Source organism: Chiloscyllium plagiosum, unplaced genomic scaffold, assembly GCF_037043375.1.
Source record: "Chiloscyllium plagiosum isolate Xiang-an unplaced genomic scaffold, Cpla_swu_hap1 HiC_scaffold_46, whole genome shotgun sequence".
NCBI classification, from domain to species: Eukaryota; Metazoa; Chordata; class Chondrichthyes; order Orectolobiformes; family Hemiscylliidae; genus Chiloscyllium; species Chiloscyllium plagiosum.
Genome location: NW_028270184.1, coordinates 2,308,438 through 2,331,065, shown reverse-complemented (window position 1 = coordinate 2,331,065; position 22,628 = coordinate 2,308,438). Strand labels below are relative to the sequence as shown.

The 22,628-nt window shown below is 50.5% G+C and overlaps 1 long non-coding RNA gene and 1 other non-coding gene across 2 annotated transcripts in view; both read left to right on the top strand.

Moving 5' to 3' along the window:
- Positions 1-15,297: 15,297 nt before the first annotated feature.
- Positions 15,298-15,379, top strand: trnas-gcu (transfer RNA serine (anticodon GCU)). The gene has a single exon. It is a non-coding gene; the product is annotated as a tRNA-Ser (tRNA).
- A 177-nt stretch (positions 15,380-15,556) lies between these two features.
- The window catches only part of LOC148136192 (uncharacterized), a 126,128-nt gene continuing 119,056 nt past the window's right edge, over positions 15,557-22,628 (top strand). The window contains exon 1 of the long non-coding RNA XR_015754662.1: positions 15,557-15,833. This is a non-coding gene — a long non-coding RNA (uncharacterized LOC148136192). The remainder of the gene's footprint in view (positions 15,834-22,628) is intronic.

Genomic DNA, 22,628 nt, shown 5'->3' with positions numbered 1-22,628 from the left:
ACACACCAACACACCCGCCTGCTCACACTCACACACACCCACACCCCCTCCCGCTCACACTCACACACACCCTCCCGCTCACACTCACACACACCCCCTCACACTCACACACACCCTCTCACACTCACACACACCCTCCCGCTCACACTCACACACACCCACCTGCTCACACTCACACACTCACACTCACACACCCGCTCACACTCACACCCTCCCTCTCTCACACTCACACACACCAACACACACTCCCGCTCACACTCACACACCCACCCTCCCGCTCACACTCACACTCACCCACACACCCTCCCGCTCACACTCACACACACCCACCCGCTCACACTCACACACACCCTCTCACACTCACCCTCCCTCTCACACTCACCCTCCCTCTCACACACAGACACACTCACACTCACCCTCCCTCACACACACACACCCTCTCACACACACCCTCCCTCTCACACACACACTCACAATCACCCTCCCTCTCACACTCACCCTCCCTCTCACACACACGCACTCACACTCACCCTCACCCTCCCTCTCACACACACTCTCCCTCTCACACTCACGCACTCACATTCACCCTCCCTCTCACACACACCCCCTCCCTCTCACACTCACCCTCCCTCTCACACACACACTCACCCTCCCGCTCACACACACACCCTCTCACACTCACCCTCCCTCTCACACTCACCCTCCCTCTCACACTCACACACACCCTCTCACACTCACACCCTCTCACACTCACACACACCCTCCCTCTCACACTCACCCTCCCTCTCTCACACACACACACCCTCCCTCTCACACACACACACACACACACACCCTCCCTCTCACACAGACACACTCACACTCACCCTCCCTCTCACACACACCTTCCCTCTCACACTCACCCTCCCTCTCTCACACACACACACACAACCTCCCTCTCACACACACAGACACACACCCTCCCTCTCACACACACACCCTCCCTCTCACACTCACGCACTCACACTCACCCTCCCTCTCTCACACACAGACACACACCCTCCCTCTCACACTCACCCTCCCTTTCACACTCACCCTCCCTCTCACACACACACACACACTCCCTCTCACACACACACAGACACACACCCTCCCTCTCACACACACACACCCTCCCTCTCACACACACACCCTCCCTCTCACACTCACCCTCCCTCTCACACACACACACCCTCCCTCTCACACACACACCCTCCCGCTCACACTCACCCTCCCTCTCACACTCACCCTCCCTCTCACACACACCCTCCCTCTCACACACAGACACACACCCTCTCATGCACTCACCCTCCCTCACACACACACACACCCTCTCACACACACACTCTCACACTCACCCTCCCTCTCTCACACACACTCACCCTCCCTCTCACACACAGACACACACCCTCACCCTCCCTCTCACACACAAACTCACCCTCCCTCTCACACACACACACCCTCTCAGACACAGACACACACCCTCTCACACTCACCCTCCCTCTCACACACACCCTCCCTCTCACACACAGACACACACCCTCTCATGCACTCACCCTTCCTCACACACACACACACACACACCCTCTCACACATTCACCCTCCCTCTCTCTCACACACACACACACACCCTCTCACACACACACACTCTCACACTCACCCTCCCTCTCTCACACACACACTCACCCTCCCTCTCACACACACTCACCCTCCCTCTCACACACAGACACACACCCTCACCCTCCCTCTCACACACAAACTCACCCTCCCTCTCACACACACACACCCTCTCAGACACAGACACACACCCTCTCACACTCACCCTCCCTCTCACACACACCCTCCCTCTCACACACAGACACACACCCTCTCATGCACTCACCCTCCCTCACACACACACACACACCCTCTCACACATTCACCCTCCCTCTCTCACACACACACACACACCCTCTCACACACACACACTCTCACATTCCACCTCCCTCTCTCACACACACACTCACCCTCCCTCTCACACACACTCACCCTCCCTCTCACACACAGACACACACCCTCACCCTCCCTCTCACACACAAACTCACCCTCCCTCTCACACACACACACCCTCTCAGACACAGACACACACCCTCTCACACTCACCCTCCCTCTCACACACAGACACACACCCTCTCTCACACACACTCTCCCTCTCACACACACACACCCTCTCACACTCACCCTCCCTCTCAGACACACACACACACCCTCTCTCACACTCACCCTCCCTCTCTCTCACACACACACACCCTCTCTCACACTCACCCTCCCTCTCTCTCACACACACACACCCTCTCTCACACTCACCCTCCCTCTCTCTCACACACACACCATCTCTCACACTCACCCTCCCTCTCACACTCACACGTACACACCCTCTCTCACACTCACCCTCCCTCTCTCGCACACACACACACACCCTCTCACACTCACCCTCACCCTCCCTCTCTCACACACACACACCCTCTCTCACACACTCACCCTCCCTCTCTCACACACACACACCCTCTCTCACACTCACCCTCCCACTCTCTCACACACACACACCCTCTCTCACACTCACCCTCCCTCTCTCTCACACACACACCATGTCTCACACTCACCCTCCCTCTCACACTCACACGCACACACCCTCTCTCACACTCACCCTCCCTCTCTCTCACACACACACACCCTCTCTCACACACACCCTCCCTCTCTCTCACACACACACCCTCTTACATTCAACCTCTCTCACACACTCACCCTCACACACACACCCTCACACACACACATACTCACCCCCTCTCTCACACACACCCTCTCACATTCAACCTCTCTCTCACACTCACCCTCTCTCACACACTCACCCTCTCTCTCTCACATTCAACCTCTCTCACACACTCACCCTTTTACACACTCACCCTCACACACACACACTCACCCTCTCTCTCACACACATACTCACCCTCTCTCTCACACACCCTCTCTCTCACACTCACCCTCTCTCTCACACACATTCACTCTCTCTCTCACACTCACCCTCTCTCTCACACTCACCCTCTCTCACACACTCACCCTCTCTCTCACACACGCCCTCTCACATTCAACCTCTCTCACACACTCACCCTCACACACACTCACCCTCACACACTCACCCTCTCTCTCACACACATACTCACCCTCTCTCACACACATTCACTCTCTCTCTCACACTCACCCTCTCCCACACACATTCACTCTCTCCCTCACACTCACCCTCTCCCACACACATTCACTCTCTCCCTATCTCTCACATTCATTCTCCCTGTCTCACATTCCCCCCTTCACATTCACTCTCTCCCACACATTGACTCACTCTCTCCTTCTCTCACATTCACTCTCTCTCACACATTGACTCACTCTCTCCTTCTCTCACATTCACTCACACTCACCCTCCCTCTCACACACACACCTTCCCTCTCACACTCACCCTCCCTCTCTCACACACACACACACACCCTCCCTCTCACACACACAGACACACACCCTCCCTCTCACACACACACCCTCCCTCTCACACTCACGCACTCACACTCACCCTCCCTCTCTCACACACAGACACACACCCTCCCTCTCACACTCACCCTCCCTTTCACACTCACCCTCCCTCTCACACACACACAGACACACACCCTCCCTCTCACACACACACACCCTCCCTCTCACACACACACACCCTCCCTCTCACACACACACCCTCCCTCTCACACACACACACCCTCCCTCACACACACACACACCCTCCCGCTCACTCTCACCCTCCCTCTCACACTCATCCTCCCTCTCACACACAGACACACACCCTCTCATGCACTCACCCTCCCTCTCTCACACACACACTCTCACACTCACCCTCCCTCTCTCACACACACTCACCCTCCCTCTCACACACAGACACACACCCTCACCCTCCCTCTCACACACAAACTCACCCTCCCTCTCACACACACACACACACACCCTCTCACACATTCACCCTCCCTCTCTCACACACACACACCCTCTCACACACACACACTCTCACACTCACCCTCCCTCTCTCACACACCCTCTCACCCTCCCTCTCACACACTCACCCTCCCTCTCACACACAGACACACACCCTCACCCTCCCTCTCACACACAAACTCACCCTCCCTCTCACACACACACACCCTCTCAGACACAGACACACACCCTCTCACACCCACCCTCCCTCTCACACACAGACACACACCCTCTCTCACACACACTCTCCCTCTCACACACACACACCCTCTCACACTCACCCTCCCTCTCAGACACACACACACACACCCTCTCTCACACTCACCCTCCCTCTCTCTCACACACACACCCTCTCTCACACACTCACCCTCCCTCTCTCTCACACACACACCCTCCCTCTCACACTCACACTCCCTCTCTCTCACACACACACACACCCTCTCTCACACTCACCCTCCCTCTCTCTCACACACACACCATCTCTCACACTCACCCTCCCTCTCACACTCACACACCCTCTCTCACACTCACCCTCCCTCTCTCGCACACACACACACACCCTCTCACACTCACCCTCCCTCTCTCACACACACACACCCTCTCTCACACACTCACCCTCCCTCTCTCTCACACACACACACCCTCTCTCACACTCACCCTCCCTCTCTCGCACACACACACACACCCTCTCACACTCACCCTCCCTCTCTCACACACACACACCCTCTCTCACACACTCACCCTCCCTCTCTCTCACACACACACACCCTCCCTCACACTCACCCTCCCTCTCTCTCACACACACACACCCTCTCTCACACTCACCCTCCCTCTCTCTCACACACACACCATCTCTCACACTCACCCTCCCTCTCACACTCACACGCACACACCCTCTCTCACACTCACCCTCCCTCTCTCTCACACACACACACCCTCTCTCACACACACCCTCCCTCTCTCTCACACACACACCCTCTTACATTCAACCTCTCTCTCACACTCACCCTCTCTCACACACTCACCCTCTCTCTCTCACATTTAACCTCTCTCACACACTCACCCTTTTACACACTCACCCTCACCCTCACACACTCACCCTCTCTCTCACACACATACTCACCCTCTCTCTCACACACCCTCTCTCTCACACTCACCCTCTCTCTCACACACATTTACTCTCTCTCTCACACTCACCCTCTCTCTCACACTCACCCTCTCTCTCACACTCACCCTCTCTCTCACACACGCCCTCTCACATTCAACCTCTCTCACACACTCACCCTCACACACATTCACCCTCACACACACTCACCCTCACACACTCACCCTCTCTCTCACACACATACTCACCCTCTCTCACACACATTCACTCTCTCTCTCACACTCACCCTCTCCCACACACATTCACTCTCTCCCTCACACTCACCCTCTCCCACACACATTCACTCTCTCCCTATCTCTCACATTCATTCTCCCTGTCTCACATTCCCCCCTTCACATTCACTCTCTCCCACACATTGACTCACTCTCTCCTTCTCTCACATTCACTCACACTCACCCTCCCTCTCACACACACACCTTCCCTCTCACACTCACCCTCCCTCTCTCACACACACCTTCCCTCTCACACTCACCCTCCCTCTCTCACACACACACACACACACACCCTCCCTCTCACACACACAGACACACACCCTCCCTCTCACACACACACCCTCCCTCTCACACTCACGCACTCACACTCATCCTCCCTCTCTCACACACAGACACACACCCTCCCTCTCACACTCACCCTCCCTTTCACACTCACCCTCCCTCTCACACACACACAGACACACACCCTCCCTCTCACACACACACCCTCCCTCTCACACACACACACCCTCCCTCTCACACACACACCCTCCCTCTCACACTCACCCTCCCTCTCACACACAAACACCCTCCCTCTCACACACACACACCCTCCCGCTCACACTCACCCTCCCTCTCACACTCATCCTCCCTCTCACACATAGACACACACCCTCTCATGCACTCACCCTCCCTCACACACACACACACACACACACCCTCTCACACATTCACCCTCCCTCTCTCACACACACACTCTCACACTCACCCTCCCTCTCTCACACACACTCACCCTCCCTCTCACACACAGACACACACCCTCACCCTCCCTCTCACACACAAACTCACCCTCCCTCTCACACACACACACCCTCTCAGACACAGACACACACCCTCTCACACTCACCCTCCCTCTCACACACAGACACACACCCTCTCATGCACTCACCCTCCCTCACACACACACAGACACCCTCTCACACATTCACCCTCCCTCTCTCTCACACACACACACTCTCACACTCACCCTCCCTCTCACACACAGACACACACCCTCACCCTCCCTCTCACACACAAACTCACCCTCCCTCTCACACACACACACCCTCTCAGACACAGACACACACCCTCTCACACTCACCCTCCCTCTCGCACACAGACACACACCCTCTCTCACACACACTCTCCCTCTCACACACACACACCCTCTCACACTCACCCTCCCTCTCAGACACACACACACACACCCTCTCTCACACTCACCCTCCCTCTCTCTCACACACACACCTTCTCTCACACTCACCCTCCCTCTCTCTCGCACACACACACACACACCCTCTCACACTCACCCTCCCTCTCTCACACACACACACCCTCTCTCACACACTCACCCTCCCTCTCTCTCACACACTCACCCTCACACACACTCACCCTCACACACACACTCACCCTCTCTCTCACACACATACTCACCCTCTCTCTCACACACCCTCTCTCTCACACTCACCCTCTCTCTCACACACATTTACTCTCTCTCTCACACTCACCCTCTCTCTCACACTCACCCTCTCTCTCACACTCACCCTCTCTCTCACACACGCCCTCTCACATTCAACCTCTCTCACACACTCACCCTCACACACATTCACCCTCACACACACTCACCCTCACACACTCACCCTCTCTCTCACACACATACTCACCCTCTCTCACACACATTCACTCTCTCTCTCACACTCACCCTCTCCCACACACATTCACTCTCTCCCTCACACTCACCCTCTCCCACACACATTCACTCTCTCCCTATCTCTCACATTCATTCTCCCTGTCTCACATTCCCCCCTTCACATTCACTCTCTCCCACACATTGACTCACTCTCTCCTTCTCTCACATTCACTCACACTCACCCTCCCTCTCACACACACACCTTCCCTCTCACACTCACCCTCCCTCTCTCACACACACACACACCCTCCCTCTCACACACACAGACACACACCCTCCCTCTCACACACACACCCTCCCTCTCACACTCACGCACTCACACTCATCCTCCCTCTCTCACACACAGACACACACCCTCCCTCTCACACTCACCCTCCCTTTCACACTCACCCTCCCTCTCACACACACACAGACACACACCCTCCCTCTCACACACACACACCCTCCCTCTCACACACACCCTCCCTCTCACACACACACCCTCCCTCTCACACTCACCCTCCCTCTCACACACAAACACCCTCCCTCTCACACACACACACCCTCCCGCTCACACTCACCCTCCCTCTCACACATAGACACACACCCTCTCATGCACTCACCCTCCCTCACACACACACACACACACACACCCTCTCACACATTCACCCTCCCTCTCTCTCACACACACACACTCTCACACTCACCCTCCCTCTCTCACACACACACTCACCCTCCCTCTCACACACACTCACCCTCCCTCTCACACACAGACACACACCCTCACCCTCCCTCTCACACACAAACTCACCCTCCCTCTCACACACACACACCCTCTCAGACACAGACACACACCCTCTCACACTCACCCTCCCTCTCGCACACAGACACACACCCTCTCTCACACACACTCTCCCTCTCACACACACACACCCTCTCACACTCACCCTCCCTCTCAGACACACACACACACACACCCTCTCTCACACTCACCCTCCCTCTCTCTCACACACACACCTTCTCTCACACTCACCCTCCCTCTCTCTCGCACACACACACACACACCCTCTCACACTCACCCTCCCTCTCTCACACACACACACCCTCTCTCACACACTCACCCTCCCTCTCTCTCACACACACACACCCTCTCTCACACTCACCCTCCCTCTCTCTCACACACACACACCCTCTCTCACACTCACCCTCCCTCTCTCTCACACACACACACCCTCTCTCACACACACACACCCTCTCTCACACACACACACCCTCTCTCTCACACACACACCCTCTTACATTCAACCTCTCTCACACACTCACCCTCACACACACACCCTCACACACACACATACTCACCCCCTCTCTCACACACACCCTCTCACATTCAACCTCTCTCTCACACTCACCCTCTCTCTCACACTCACCCTCTCTCACACACTCACCCTCTCTCACACACTCACCCTCTCACATTCAACCTCTCTCACACACTCACCCTCTCTCTCTCACATTCAACCTCTCTCACACACTCACCCTTTTACACACTCACCCTCACACACACTCACCCTCACACACACACACTCACCCTCTCTCTCACACACATACTCACCCTCTCTCTCACACACCCTCTCTCTCACACTCACCCTCTCTCTCACACACATTCACCCTCTCTCTCACACTCACCCTCTCTCTCACACTCACCCTCTCTCACACACTCACCCTCTCTCACACACACGCCCTCTCACATTCAACCTCTCTCACACACTCACCCTCTCTCTCTCACATTCAACCTCTCTCACACACTCACCCTCACACACACTCACCCTCACACACACTCACCCTCACACACACTCACCCTCTCTCTCACACACATACTCACCCTCTCTCACACACATTCACTCTCTCTCTCACACTCACCCTCTCCCACACACATTCACTCTCTCCCTCACACTCACCCTCTCCCACACACATTCACTCTCTCCCTATCTCTCACATTCATTCTCCCTGTCTCACATTCCCCCCTTCACATTCACTCTCTCCCACACATTGACTCACTCTCTCCTTCTCTCACATTCACTCTCTCTCACACATTGACTCACTCTCTCCTTCTCTCACATTCACTCTCTCTCACACATTGACTCACTCTCTCCTTCTCTCACATTCACTCTCTCTCACACATTGACTCACTCTCTCCTTCTCTCACATTCACTCTCTCTCTGTCTCTCACATTCATTCTCCCTGTCTCACATTCCCCCCTTCACATTCACTCTCTCTCACATATTGACTCACTCTCTCCTTCTCTCACATTCACTCTCTCTCACACATTGACTCACTCTCTCCTTCTCTCACATTCACTCTCTCTCACACATCGACTCACTCTCTCCTTCTCTCACATTCACTCTCTCTCACACATCGACTCACTCTCTCCTTCTCTCACATTCACTCTCTCTCACACATCGACTCACTCTCTCCTTCTCTCACATTCACTCTCTCTCACACATCGACTCACTCTCTCCTTCTCTCACATTCACTCTCTCTCACACATCGACTCACTCTCTCCTTCTCTCACATTCACTCTCTCTCACACATCGACTCACTCTCTCCTTCTCTCACATTCACTCTCTCTCACACATTGACTCACTCTCTCCTTCTCTCACATTCACTCTCTCACACATTGACTCACTCTCTCCTTCTCTCACATTCACTCTCTCTCACACATTGACTCACTCTCTCCTTCTCTCACATTCACTCTCTCTCACACATTGACTCACTCTCTCCTTCTCTCACATTCACTCTCTCTCACACATTGACTCACTCTCTCCTTCTCTCACATTCACTCTCTCTCTGTCTCTCACATTCATTCTCCCTGTCTCACATTCCCCCCTTCACATTCACTCTCTCTCACATATTGACTCACTCTCTCCTTCTCTCACATTCACTCTCTCTCACACATTGACTCACTCTCTCCTTCTCTCACATTCACTCTCTCTTCCACTGATCCCCCTCCCTCAATCTCCCACTGATCTTTCTACCCACCACCAATCCCTCTCTCTCCCCACCAATCCCTCTCTTCCTCCTCCCCCAACCCAGCCACTCTGTCCCCCACCCCTCTCTCCTCCCTGCCTCCTCCCACTTCGTCTCCCTCCTGCTCCCCCACCCTGAGAGATAACAGAATCTTCCTCCTCAAACTCTGTCTTCAATGGGAGACCCCTTATTCTAAAACTGTGCCACTCCCCCCTGACTCCGCATCTCATTCTAGAAACCGCCACAAAGGGGCACATTCTTGCAACACCCACCCTGTCACCGACCCCTCAGATGTTAAAGGTTTCATAAGGCTCTTCCCCCTCCCCTATCATATAGGGTCATGGTTATGTCAGGCTTAATGCCTCCATCCATTGTACTGGTGTCGCACACAGTCTCAGATAGAGTCAGGGGGTTCTGATGGAGCTTTTAGAGGGACCACACAGATCTGTACCAACTCCAGAAGGTTCTGGTCATTCAGCTGAGCAAATGTAGCTCTGTCCATTGCTATCATACAATAAACCTTGTTACCTAAGAACAGCATCCCTCTACCAATAATCACTAGATAGACCCAAAAGCAGTAACCGGGACACTGAGTACAGTGAGTGGTGGCAGATTCAAGAACAGCTCCTTCCCCACTTTCACCAGATTTTAGAATGGGCCTCTCAAATCTGAGTTCTGATCTCTCTCTCTGTGGCTGTGACACTGTATTCCGCACTCTGTTCTGCTACCCTGATGTACTCTGTAAGGTATGATCTGCCTGTATGGCACGCAAAACAATACTCTTCATTCTACCTCAGAACGTGTGACGACAATAAAACAAACTCCGACTCAGTAACCAGCCCAAACATGTGTCCATAAGGACTCTCACCAAACATTTACAGATCCACAATAGAAAGCATTCTACCCAGGTGCATCACAGTTTGGTACGGCAACTGCATTTAAAAGGCATCTGGATCAGTTTATGAATAGGAAGGGTTTACAGGGATATGGGCCAAGTGCTGGCAAATGGGACTAGATTGGGTTGGGATATCTGGTCGACATGGATGAGCTGGAGCAAAGGGTCTGTTTCCGTGCTGTACATCTCTATGACTGTAGGAGACCACAGAAAGTTGTGCAACTGGCCCAGATCATCACAGAAGCCAACTTTCCATCCATTGGCTCCATCCATCTACACTTCTCGCTGTCTTGGGAAGGCACCCAACATCCTCAGAGCCCCCTCCCATCCCAGGAATACTCTCCTCCAACGTCTTCCACCCCGGCAGAAGCTCAAACACACAGGCCAACAGGTTCAGGAACAGCTTCTTCCCCGCTGTTATTCTGAATGGACCTCTCAAATTTCAAATCTAATATTGATCTCACTCTCTGCGCACCATCTTTGCAGCTGTAACTTTGTATCCCTCGCTCTGTTTGATCACCCTGTGATCTTTGCAGGTTATGATCTGCCAGTATTGCTCACAAAACAAAACCTTTCACTATACTTAGGTACACGTGACGATCATAAATCAAATCAAATTCGCCTAACCCAGTGCCACAAACAAATATCTCAGAGTGTGAGCAGGGGAAAAAAATATTGCATAACCCCTCAACACCCCCCACTCTCCTGTTCCTGAAAATGGTTCCAGGAATGAGGAATTTCACTGTGGAAGGCAGACTGGAGAAACTGGGCTGTTGGTTGGGGGTGGAGTGTGGGGAGTATTCTCACGTAAACAAAGATGGAGGAGAGGGCACAGATTTAAAGGAATTGGTGGGAGAGGCAGAAGATCTGAGGAAAACTGTTCTGGCAGCCTGAGAGGCCAGTTCAATGGAACTCATTCCAACGGGAAATGAGACAGTTCTGTGACAGAAAAGAAACACAATGTGCAGCATTACAGGGAGAAGGCAGGAGGAGAATAGACAATAGGTGCGGGAGTAGGCCATTCTGCCCTTCGAGCGTGCACCACCATTCAATATGATCATGGCTGATCATCCTTAATCAGTATCCTGTTCCTGCCTTATCTCCATAACCCTTGATTCCACAATCCTTGAGAGCTCTATCCAACTCTTTCTTAAATGAATCCAGAGACTGGGCCTCCACTGCCCTCTGGGGCAGAGCATTCCACACAGCCACCACTCTCTGGGTGAAGAAGTTTCTCCTCATCTCTGTCCTAAATGGTCTACCCCGTATTTTTAAGCTGTGTCCTCTGGTTCGGCACTCACCCATCAGCGGAAACATGTTTCCTGCTGCCAGAGTGTCCAAACCTTTCATAATCTTATATGTCTCAATCAGATCCCCTCTCAGTCTTCTAAACTCAAGGGTATACAAGCCCAGTCGCTTCAGTCTTTCAGTGTATGGTAATCCTGCCATTCCAGGAATTGACCTCGTGAACCTACGCTGCACTCCCTCAATAGCCAGAATGTCTTTCCTCAAATTTGGAGACCAGAACTGCACACAGTACTCCAGGTGTGGTCTCATCAGGGCCCTGTACAGCTGCAGAAGGCTCTTGTTATGAAGGCTACTAGCTTTCTTCACTGCCTGCTGTACCTGCATGCTTACCTTCATTGACTGGTATACAAGAACACCCAGATCTCTCTGTACTGCCCCTTTACCTAAATTGATTCCATTTAGGTAGTAATCTGCCTTCCTGTTCTTGCCACCAAAGTGGATAACCATACATTTATCCACATTAAACTGCATCTGCCATGCATCTGTCCACTCACCTAACCTGTCCGGGTCACCCTGTAATCTCCTAACATACTCCTCACATTTCACCCTGCCACCCAGCTTAGTATCATCAGCAAATTTGCTAATATTATTACTAATACCATCTTCTATATCATTAACATATATTGTAAAAAGCTGCGGTCCCAGTACTGATCCCTGGGTACCCCACTCGTCACTGCCTGCCATTCCGAAATGGAGTCATTTATCATTACTCTTTGTTTCCTGTCAGTTAACCAACTTTCAATCCAAGTTAGTACTTTGCCCCCAATACCATGCGCCCTAATTTTGCTCACTAACCTCCTATGTGGGACTTTATCAAAAGCTTTCTGAAAGTCCAGGTACACTACATCTACTGGATCTCCCTCGTCCATCTTCAGAGTTACATCCTCAAAAAATTCCAGAAGATTAGTCAAGCATGATTTCCCCTTCATAAATCCATGCTGACTCTGTCCTATCCTGTTACTACTATCCAGATGTGCAGTAATTTCATCCTTTATAATAGACTCCAGCATCTTTCACACCACTGAGGTCAGACTAACTGGTCTATAATTTCCTGCTTTCTCTCTCCCACTTTTCTTAAAAAGTGGTATAACATTAGCCACTCTCCAATCCGCAGAAACTGATCCCGAATCTATCGAACTCTGGAAAATAATCACCAACGCATCCACGATTTCCCGAGCCATCTCCTTCAGTACCCTGGGATGCAGACCATCAGCCCCCAGAGACTTATCAACCTTCAGACCTAACAGTCTCTCCAACACCAAATCCTGGCAAATATAAATTCCCTTCAGTTCAGGTCCTTCAGCCACTGTTACCTCAGGGAGACTGCTTGTGTCTTCCCCAGTGAACACAGATCTGAAGTACCCATTTAATTCCTCTGCCATTTCTTTGTTCCCGGTAATATATTCCCCTGTTTCTGTCTTCAAGGGCCCAATTTTAGTCTTAACCATTTTTTTGCCTTTCACATACCTAAAAAAGCTTTTATTATCCTCCTTTATATTATTGGCCAGTTTAACTTCATACCTCATTTTTTCTCTGCGTATTTCCTTCTTAGTAATCCTCTGTTGCTCTTTAAAAGCTTCCCAGTCTTCCGTTTTCCCACTTATCTTTGCTATGTTATATTTTTTCTCTTTTAACTTTATATGTTTCTTAACTTCCCTCGTCAGCCACGGCCGCCCATGCCTCCTCCTGGGATCTTTCTTCCTTTTTGGAATGATCCTGCATCTTCTGCATTATACACAGAAATATCCGCCATTGTTCCTCCACGGTCATCCCTGCTAAGGTATTGCACCATTGAACTTTGGCCAGCTCCTCCCTCATAGCTCCATAGTTCCCTTTATTCAATAGAAATATTGTCACTTCCGACTGTACCCTCTCCCTCACAAATTGTAGATTGAAGCTTAATGTATTATGGTCACTACTTCCCAATGGCTCCCTCACTTCGAGGTCTCTGACCAATTCTGGTTCGTTACACAATACTAGATCCAGAATTGCCTTCTCCCTGGTCGGCTCTAGCACCAGCTGCTCTAAGAATCCATCTCTGAGGCACTCCACAAAGTCTCTTTCTTGAGGTCCAATACCATCCTGATTCTCCCAGTCTACCTGCATGTTGAAATCCCCCATAACAACTGTAGTAACATCTTTGCGACAGGCCAATTTCAGCTCCTGATTCAACTTACATCCGACATCCAGACTACTGTTAATATTCATTCGGAGAGCTGGCGCAGACACTAAGGGCCGAACGGCCTCCATTCGCTGACTCTGCAATCGATTTTAGGGTTATGGGGTGATAGGATGCCCTTCTGAACCCTGACCTGATCCACCCCCAAGGGGATAACCGCCCTTGGGAGGGCCGAACGGCCTGAGTTTGTCCCGGCCACGTCTCAAAGAGTGGCGGGTGCACCTCTTCTGGCAAATTGGGGTGGGGAGGGGACGGCGTGTGGCAATCTAACTTTGAGAGTCATGATTCGGAGATGCCGGTGTTGGACTGGGGTGTACAAAGTTAAAAATCACACAACACCACTAGTGTGTGCTTCCAATTAAACCTGTTGGACTATAAACCTGGTGTTGTGTGATTTTTAACTTTGAGAGAGAAGCCTTCTCACAAAAAGAGAGAGGGGGATTCCAATTCCAATCAATCGATCCAAGTGGGTGTTGAGAGCCCCAACAGGCTGCAGTTTATAATCGATCAACATCTGAGGATTTTCTTATTGTGGGGAAGAGGGGTTTGAGACAGTGGATGGAACGTTGAGACAGTGGGTGGAACGTTGAGACAATGTATCGAACGTTGAGACAATGTATCGAACGTTGAGACACTGTATCGAACGTTGGGACAGGGGGGGAAATCGAACGTTGCAACAAATGTATCCATTTTTGCAGCCTCGGTAACAATGTAACCAGGTGTCGAGCTCATGGAATCCTGAGCCCAGCCTTAGCTGTATCAGACGAGGTGGCCGAGTGGTTAAGGCGATGGACTGCTAATCCATTGTGCTCTGCACGCGTGGGTTCGAATCCCATCCTCGTCGATCTTTTTCTTTAGAGATTCCGTCCCGTTTCCCCTCCCAGGCGCACAAGCTGGCTTTGCTTTCGTTTCTTTTTGGGTGTGTGTGTGTGTGTAGATGATCTTAAAAAGAAAGTATAAGCAAACCCGGCAGCAATTCTGAAGGCCGAGGATTGGGGGTGAGGGAGGGAGGGAGGGTGCTTAGGAAATCATTCGGTTTCCTTTTTAAACAGCACCGGAAAGCGGCCCTTCAGCCGGTAGTGTCCCGCCTGTTGAGGAACGTCTGTCTGTTCGTTTTGCGATGTGGAGGTGAGATGGACAATGTTTAAAAATCACACAACAACCAGGTCAGAGTCCAACACTTTTGCAGCTTCCGAGCGTTCGCCTCGACAGTTTCTTGAGAGTTCCCGTCTCTACCTCGATCTGTGACCATTTCAGATTAGACTGACATCGGTGGAGGATTTGAATAAAAAAACTGGGTGAGTGTGTGCACAGGGGGTTTGATGGCGAGAAACTAATGTAAAACGGGGGAATCAGAATTTACAGATCAAGTTCAGACCTTTACACCCTCCTGGTCGAGACAGTTTTGTTTTCTGTTTCAAATGAGTTTCATTGCTTCTCACTGGGAAAAGTTCCATTACTTAATTAGTTACCACAACTTAACATTGTAACCTGTGGAAGATTTTCAAGTCGTCACTGTTACCAATTCTGGACTCTGTTTTATTAAATACCTGATGAAGGGCTTATGCCCGAAATGTCGATTCTCCTGCTCCTCGGATGCTGCCTGACCTGCTGTGCTTTTCCAGCACCACACTCTCGACTCTGCTTTATTACAGCTGTAATTTATTTTTTTTTTGGGGGGGGGCGGACTGGTCGAAACTGTGTTGGACTGGGGTGGACAAGGTCAAAAGTTACACGACACCAGGTTTAGCTGAGCCGAAGGAAGTTAGACGGAAATAAATACCATTCACCTTAATAATGCTGCGCAATCGTAGAATTCCTACAGTGTGGAAACAGGCCGTTTGGCCCAACAAGTCCATACCGACCCTCCGAAGAGTACCCCACCCAGACCCATTTCCATAATACTTTACATTTCCCCTGACGTGCACCCAGCCTACACATCCGTGAACATTATTACAAAGCTCCTCTCTGACCTAACCTCAGATCCTTAGTATTCTGTAGTGAATAAATATCTCAGGTTTAAGAGCAATAATTCTTGCAACAACAATGTCCTTTTGTGGAAGACAGTATCCAAATGACACAACATTTTGAGTGTGTAAGTGTTGCCTGGATTCTGAAAAAAATGGTTCTAATAATTAGGGCGCGCTCCCTAGTCCTAACATCCCTAAATAACAGAAAGAGTTAACACTTGTCCCTTCCCACTCAGGGCTCTGCATTCACTCTGTCACTCACTTTCCATCTCTCTCTCACAGCCCTGGAGAAACGGGAAGGTGAATCCTGTTTAGAGACTATGGAGCTCCACATCGCCACCTCGTGGGTGCTGTCCCTAACTTCAATCTATACCCCCAGCACCTTCACAGTCCTGCAGTCATTTGTAACTCCCTCCCGGGGTATCTGTAATTCTGTACATAAACCATCCCGAACCCCTCGATTAGATTCCAGTCTGTAACTCCCTCCTGGGTATCTGTTATTCTGTATATAAACCCCACCCTGAACCCCTCGATTAGATTCCAGTCTGTAACTCCCTCCTGGGTATCTGTTATTCTGTATATAAACCCCACCCTGAACCCCTCGATTAGATTCCAGTCTGTAACTCCCTCCTGGGTATCTGTTATTCTGTATATAAACCACCCCGAACACCTCGATTAGATTCCAGTCTGTAACTCCCTCCCGGTGTAGCTGTTATTCTGTATATAAACCACCCCAAACCCCTCGATTAGATTCCAGTCTGTAACTCCCTCCTGGGTATCTGTTATTCTGTATATAAACCACCCCGAACACCTCGATTAGATTCCAGTCTGTAACTCCCTCCCGGTGTAGCTGTTATTCTGTATATAAACCACCCCGAACCCCTCGATTAGATTCCAGTCTGTCACTCCCTCCCGGGGTATCTGTTATTCTGTATATAAACCACCCTGAGCTCCTCGATTAGATTCCAGTCTGTCACTCCCTCCTGGGTATCTGTTATTCTGTATATAAACCCCGCCCGAACCCCTCGATTAGATTCCAGTCTGTAACTCCCTCCCGGGGTATCTGTTATTCTGTATATAAACCACCCTGAGCTCCTCGATTAGATTCCAGTCTGTCACTCCCTCCTGGGTATCTGTTATTCTGTATATAAACCCCGCCCGAACCCCTCGATTAGATTCCAGTCTGTCACTCCCTCCCGGGGTATCTGTTATTCTGTATATAAACCACCCCGAACCCCTCGATTAGATTCCAGTCTGTCACTCCCTCCCGGGGTATCTGTTATTCTGTATATAAACCACGCTGAGCTCCTCGATTAGATTCCAGTCTGTCACTCCCTCCTGGGTATCTGTTATTCTGTATATAAACCCCGCCCGAACCCCTCGATTAGATTCCAGTCTGTCACTCCCTCCCGGGGTATCTGTTATTCTGTATATAAACCACCCCGAACCCCTCGATTAGATTCCAGTCTGTAACTCCCTCCCCGGGGTATCTGTTATTCTGTATATAAACCGCGCCCGAACACCTCGATTAGATTCCAGTCTGTAACTCCCTCCCCGGGGTATCTGTTATTCTGTATATAAACCCGGCCCGAACCCCTCGATTAGATTCCAGTCTGTCACTCCCTCCCGGGGTATCTGTTATTCTGTATATAAACCCCGCCCGAACCCCTCGATTAGATTCCAGTCTGTAACTCCCTCCCCGGGGTATCTGTTATTCTGTATATAAACCCCGCCCGAACACCTCGATTAGATTCCAGTCTGTAACTCCCTCCCCGGGGTATCTGTTATTCTGTATATAAACCCGGCCCGAACCCCTCGATTAGATTCCAGTCTGTCACTCCCTCCCGGGGTATCTGTTATTCTGTATATAAACCCCGCCCGAACACCTCGATTAGATTCCAGTCTGTAACTCCCTCCCGGGTATCTGTTATTCTGTATATAAACCCCGCCCGAACCCCTCGATTAGATTCCAGTCTGTAACTCCCTCCCGGGTATCTGTTATTCTGTATATAAACCCCACCGCGAACCCCTCGATTAGATTCCAGTCTGTAACTCCCTCTCGGGTATCTGTTATTCTGTATATAAACCACCCTGAGCTCCTCGATTAGATTCCAGTCTGTCACTCCCTCCCAGGGTATCTGTTATTCTGTATATAAACCACCCTGAGCTCCTCGATTAGATTCCAGTCTGTCACTCCCTCCCGGGGTATCTGTTATTCTGTATATAAACCACCCTGAACCCCTCGATTAGATTCCAGTCTGTAACTCCCTCCTGGGTATCTGTTATTCTGTATATAACCACCCCGAACCACTCAATTAGATTCCAGTCTGTAACTCCCTCCCGGGTATCTGTTATTCTGTATATAAACCCCGCCCGAACACCTCGATTAGATTCCAGTCTGTAACTCCCTCCTGGGTATCTGTTATTCTGTATATAAACCCCACCCGAACCCCTCGATTAGATTCCAGTCTGTAACTCCCTCCCGGGTATCTGTTATTCTGTATATAAACCACCCCGAACCCTTCGATTAGATTCCAGTCTGTAACTCCCTCCTGGGTATCTGTTATTCTGTATATAAACCACCCTGAGCTCCTCGATTAGATTCCAGTCTGTCACTCCCTCCCGGGGTATCTGTTATTCTGTATATAAACCACCCCGAACCCTTCGATTAGATTCCAGTCTGTAATTCCCTCCTGGGTATCTGTTATTCTGTATATAACCACCCCGAACCACTCAATTAGATTCCAGTCTGTAACTCCCTCCCGGGGTATCTGTTATTCTGTATATAAACCACCCCGAACCCCTCGATTAGATTCCAGTCTGTAACTCCCTCCCGGGTATCTGTTATTCTGTATATAAACCACCCCGAACCCCTCGATTAGATTCCAGTCTGTAACTCCCTCCCGGGTATCTGTTATTCTGTATATAAACCACCCCGAACCCTTCGATTAGATTCCAGTCTGTAACTCCCTCCTGGGTATCTGTTATTCTGTATATAACCACCCCGAACCACTCAATTAGATTCCAGTCTGTAACTCCCTCCCGGGGTATCTGTTATTCTGTATATAAACCACCCCGAACCCCTCGATTAGATTCCAGTCTGTAACTCCCTCCCGGGTATCTGTTATTCTGTATATAAACCCCACCCCGAACCCCTCGATTAGATTCCAGTCTGTAACTCCCTCCTGGGTATCTGTTATTCTGTATATAAACCCCGCCCGAACACCTCGATTAGATTCCAGTCTGTAACTCCCTCCTGGGTATCTGTTATTCTGTATATAAACCCCACCCGAACCCCTCGATTAGATTCCAGTCTGTAACTCCCTCCCGGGTATCTGTTATTCTGTATATAAACCACCCCGAACCCTTCGATTAGATTCCAGTCTGTAACTCCCTCCTGGGTATCTGTTATTCTGTATATAAACCACCCTGAGCTCCTCGATTAGATTCCAGTCTGTCACTCCCTCCCGGGGTATCTGTTATTCTGTATATAAACCCCGCCCGAACCCCTCGATTAGATTCCAGTCTGTAACTCCCTCCCCGGGGTATCTGTTATTCTGTATATAAACCCCGCCCGAACACCTCGATTAGATTCCAGTCTGTAACTCCCTCCCCGGGGTATCTGTTATTCTGTATATAAACCCGGCCCGAACCCCTCGATTAGATTCCAGTCTGTCACTCCCTCCCGGGGTATCTGTTATTCTGTATATAAACCCCGCCCGAACACCTCGATTAGATTCCAGTCTGTAACTCCCTCCCGGGGTATCTGTTATTCTGTATATAAACCACCCTGAACCCCTCGATTAGATTCCAGTCTGTAACTCCCTCCCGGTGTATCTGTTATTCTGTATATAAACCACCCCGAACCCCTCGATTAGATTCCAGTCTGTAACTCCCTCCCGGGTATCTGTTATTCTGTATATAAACCACCCCGAACCCCTCGATTAGATTCCAGTCTGTCACTCCCTCCCGGGGTATCTGTTATTCTGTATATAAACCACCCTGAGCTCCTCGATTAGATTCCAGTCTGTCACTCCCGCCCGGGGTATCTGTTATTCTGTATATAAACCACCCTGAACCCCTCGATTAGATTCCAGTCTGTAACTCCCTCCTGGGTATCTGTTATTCTGTATATAACCACCCAGAACCACTCAATTAGATCCCAGTCTGTAACTCCCTCCCGGGTATCTGTTATTCTGTATATAAACCACCCCGAACCCCTCGATTAGATTCCAGTCTGTAACTCCCTCCCGGGTATCTGTTATTCTGTATATAAACCACCCCGAACCCCTCGATTAGATTCCAGTCTGTAACTCCCTCCCGGGTATCTGTTATTCTGTATATAAACCACCCCGAACCCTTCGATTAGATTCCAGTCTGTAACTCCCTCCTGGGTATCTGTTATTCTGTATATAACCACCCCGAACCACTCAATTAGATTCCAGTCTGTAACTCCCTCCCGGGGTATCTGTTATTCTGTATATAAACCACCCCGAACCCCTCGATTAGATTCCAGTCTGTAACTCCCTCCCGGGTATCTGTTATTCTGTATATAAACCACCCCGAACCCCTCGATTAGATTCCAGTCTGTAACTCCCTCCCGGGTATCTGTTATTCTGTATATAAACCACCCCGAACCCTTCGATTAGATTCCAGTCTGTAACTCCCTCCTGGGTATCTGTTATTCTGTATATAACCACCCCGAACCACTCAATTAGATTCCAGTCTGTAACTCCCTCCCGGGGTATCTGTTATTCTGTATATAAACCACCCCGAACCCCTCGATTAGATTCCAGTCTGTAACTCCCTCCCGGGTATCTGTTATTCTGTATATAAACCCCACCCCGAACCCCTCGATTAGATTCCAGTCTGTAACTCCCTCCTGGGTATCTGTTATTCTGTATATAAACCGCCCTGAGCTCCTCGATTAGATTCCAGTCTGTCACTCCCTCCCGGGGTATCTGTTATTCTGTATATAAACCACCCTGAGCTCCTCGATTAGATTCCAGTCTGTCACTCCCTCCCGGGGTATCTGTTATTCTGTATATAAACCACCCTGAACCCTTCGATTAGATTCCAGTCTGTCACTCCCTCCCGGGGTATCTGTTATTCTGTATATAAACCACCCTGAGCTCCTCGATTAGATTCCAGTCTGTAACTCCCTCCTGGGTATCTGTTATTCTGTATATAACCACCCCGAACCACTCAATTAGATCCCAGTCTGTAACTCCCTCCCGGGTATCTGTTATTCTGTATATAAACCACCCCGAACCCCTCGATTAGATTCCAGTCTGTAACTCCCTCCCGGTGTATCTGTTATTCTGTATATAAACCACCCCGAACCCCTCGATTAGATTCCAGTCTGTCACTCCCTCCCGGGTATCTGTTATTCTGTATATAAACCACCCTGAGCTCCTCGATTAGATTCCAGTCTGTCACTCCCTCCCGGGGTATCTGTTATTCTGTATATAAACCACCCTGAACCCCTCGATTAGATTCCAGTCTGTAACTCCCTCCCGGTGTATCTGTTATTCTGTATATAAACCACCCCGAACCCCTCAATTAGATTCCAGTCTGTAACTCCCTCCCAGGGTATCTGTTATTCTGTATATAAACCACCCCGAACCCCTCGATTAGATTCCAGTCTGTAACTCCCTCCCCGGGGTATCTGTTATTCTGTATATAAACCACCCCGAACCCCTCGATTAGATTCCAGTCTGTAACTCCCTCCCGGGGTATCTGTTATTCTGTATATAAACCACCCCGAACCCCTCGATTAGATTCCAGTCTGTAACTCCCTCCCCGGGGTATCTGTTATTCTGTACATAAGTTGAAACTTTATTGCTGGAACAGCACAGCAGGTCAGGCAGCATCCAGGGAACAGGAGATTCGACGTTTCGGGCACAGGCCCTACTTCAGGAATGAAGAAGGGCCTGTGCCCGAAACGTCGAATCTCCTGTTCCCTGGATGCTGCCTGACCTGCTGTGCTGTTCCAGCAATAAAGTTTCAACTTTGATCTCCAGCATCTGCAGACCTCACTTTCTCCTATTCTGTACATAAACCACCCCGAACAGATTCCAGTCTGTAACTCCCTCCCAGGTATCGGTTATTCTGTATATAAAC